Genomic DNA, 3375 nt, shown 5'->3' on the forward strand with positions numbered 1-3375 from the left:
TCTGTGAGGGATCCCCATCCCCATCCTCATCCCCATCTCATCCCATCCCCATCCTATCACCAACCCCATCTCCATCCCATCTCCAACCCCATCCCCATCCCATCCCATCCCATCCTATCCCATCCCATCTCCAACTCTATCCTCATCCTATCTCCAACCCCATCCCATCCCTTCCCATCCCCATCCCATCCCATCTCCAACTCTATCCTCATCCTATCTCCAACCCCATCCCCATCCCATCCCCATCCCATCCCCTCCCATCTCCAACCCTGTCCCCATCCCATTCCCATCCCATCTCCATCCCATCTCCAACCCCATCCCATCCTATCTCCAACCCCATCCCCATCTCATCCCATCCCCATCCCATCCCATCCTATCTCCAACTCCATCCTCATCCCAATTCCAACCCCATCCCCATCCCATCCCATCCCATCTCCAACCCCATCCCATCCCTTCCCATCCCCATCCCTGTGAGGGATCCCCATCCTCATCCCCATCTCATCCCATCTCCAACCCTGTCCCCATCCCCTCCCCATCCCAATCCTCATCGCCATCCCATCCTCATCCCCATCTACATCCTCATCATCCCCATCCTCATCCTCATCCTCATCCATCTCCCCCCATGGCAGGTTCCCTCTCTCCTCCGGAAGGACAATCAGGAATTTCAATTGGGGGACGTGGCAGAGACCGGACTTGCAAACACCCGGATAAATGGAGGTGGCAGGATACGCTCGGGGCAGGGAGAGAGTCCAGCACGGGAGTCTCTGCTGGGCAGGGGGACGGCGGGGGGCGAGGAGGGCATCTCAGCCCTGCCAGGGGAGGCTGAGGAGGCAGGCTCAGTTATAAACGAGGAGGAGAAGATTAAATTAAAGAGAAATCAGCACTGTCTCGGTGCCAGCATGGCTTCATTCCTTTTAATCCCCCCCCCCAACCTTCCTGAGAGAAATAAAGACGTTGATGTCGGGATGTGAACCTGGGAGCAAGCGCTCTTGAGAGCAAGATCCTCGCAAAGCTGCAAATAAGATGCAAAACGCCAGGCCTGGATCGTGCCGCTCCCACCTCGTTAGTGGGATCAGCTAATGAGGGTACCATCCGAGAGGGTCGGGAAGGTGCTGCCGTCACGGGAAGGACGAAGGGATGGTGGGGGGGGAGAGGTGGCGTTGACCTGCTGGCAAGGCTGGCCCCAGCCCCTGAGAAAATAAAAGGAGAATTGTGAAGAGGAACCGCTGATAAAATAATGGGAGAATTATGAAGAGGAACATGCGCAACGTCCCGGCGGCGCGGGAAACACGTAAATCACCTGGCTGTGGCTGGGATTTTAAGCTGAAATCCCTGGGGTTTGGGGACGCCGCTGCCTCCACCCCGTCATCTCAGTGCGTGGCGATGGACCGAGGTCTGAGGAAACCAATTCAGAGTTTCTCATCCCAAAATAAGTGAGGAAATTGAAGCAAGGGGGCTGCGGGGCAGAGCGGTGGGCGACGGCGCAGATTGTACCGGGGGAAGGTCCCAGCCTTCACCCCGTGAGGAAGAGGGCGGTGCGGCCGAGCAGGATGGGGGTCTCCAGCCGGACTCGGGGAAATGCTGGGACCGCTCCGCTGATGATCCCTAATGAGTAAAAAAACCGATCACGACTTCAAATGCAATTAAGCTGTTGTTTAATTCTCATTTTTCCCTCGTGCCGCCGCGTCCTCACGCCCTCCATCCCCAGGGATGAAGCAACAGGAGCCGGGACAGAGCGGCTGCCTCCCCCATCCGCGGGGGAGGATGCTCCGACAGGTCCCCGTTGCTGCCGAGCGCGGAGATCTCCTGGGGCGATTTGTGGGGAAAAGCCCAGAAACGTGCGGTATTATTCCCGCCGGGGGTTCGGGTGGCCAGAAATTAATGAGTTTCCACGTCGGGGCCTCCGGTGGGCAAACGGAGAATTAATTGAGAGGGCAACTTCGTTAACACCGAGGAGCAAATTGATCCACTAAGAAGAAAAGGAGGAGATTTTCAATTAGGCTGCGTTGCCTTTTTGGGGTTCTTTCTTCCCAAAAGTCCCTTATTATTATCAGCATCCTCCCCCCCAGGGCCGTGCTGTGAGCTCAACCGCAGTATTAGACACCGGAGACTCCCCGTGGGGAGCGGGTCCGTGTGCCCCAACGCTGTCCCGAGCCTTGGTGGAGGATGAAGTTTTATCAGAGCTGGAAAAAGCCACCCCTGAGCCGTGACATCCCAGGAGGAAGGATCCCGCCCTGGGAGCCGACACCCCGGAGCAGCGGGGACTCGATCATCCCTGATATTCCCCAGCGCGGGGGTGCGGCCGTGGCGGTTTTCCGCTGCCGGAGAAGGAAATTTCTCCCGGCTAAAAAACAGCTTAAAGGAGACCCCAGCTGGTTAAAACCACCCGGCGGCTGCACAGGCAGCGCTGCCGGGAAGCGGCTGGGGAAGGGCGATGGGTTTTGGGGAGCCCCGGCACGGGGTCCCGGCCGCTGCTCCCGCTGGAGGTGGGAGATTTAGCGCAGGGGCAGCTGCCCGAAAATTCCCGGCAGCGTGGAACTGAATGAGGCAGCGGCTGAGGCTGAGCACGTGGCCGGGGCGGCTGCGGGATGCTGGGGGGATTTTAATAACGAGGTTGGAGCGGCAGGAACCCCATTCTGAAATTTTGGGGGGGGGGTGGTGTGTGTCTTGTGACAGTCCCAACATGAGAAGCACATCTGGAGCCCCTCCAGCTGTGCCTCAGTTTCCCCATGGCTCTTGAGCATCCTGGGGGTTCGGATGAGCACCTGAGAGGTGCCGACCGCCCCCCTTTTTCTTTCCCACCCCGTTACGGCTCTGGGGACATTTTCCCTCCTGCCCCCAACCCCTTACCTCCCTCCACAGCACCTCCAAAGGCAGCCTCCGGCGGGGAGCGGGGGCTTTGGCAGCCTCCCCGCGCCACCATGCCCAAGCCAGAGAGATGCCACCAAGGCACGGGGGACACCGTCACCCCCCTCGCCTCCCAACGGGGCCGGGGTCTGCCGGGGCCACCCCCACCCAGGGAGAGAAGCCAGGCGAGGCGGGGCGGTGGGGTGGGACTTGGGAGGAGAGCGACCCCAGATCCTGGGCAGCACCCCAGGGCACAGCAACCGGGGCACAGACGGATGCGATGGGGACACGGGTGCTGCAGGGACGTGGCGCGGCACGTGAACCCGACTGTGATTAATCAATAACAAAGTGAGAAATAAGGCAAAAAAAGGTGATCAGGGCTTGGGGGGAAGCGGGGGGCGACTGGAAACGGGGGTGGGGATGGAGGGCTTCGCTCCTGGCCCTGCTTCGCTCCTCTTCCACACCTCGGTTTTGCCCTGCTGCGGGAGCACGAGGTCCGGCCATGGTGCCCCTGCCACCCCGCAGCGC

The sequence above is a fragment of the Aptenodytes forsteri genome, unplaced genomic scaffold (genome assembly GCF_000699145.1).
Source record: "Aptenodytes forsteri isolate BGI_AS27 unplaced genomic scaffold, ASM69914v1 Scaffold129, whole genome shotgun sequence".
In the NCBI taxonomy this organism is placed as follows: domain Eukaryota; kingdom Metazoa; phylum Chordata; class Aves; order Sphenisciformes; family Spheniscidae; genus Aptenodytes; species Aptenodytes forsteri.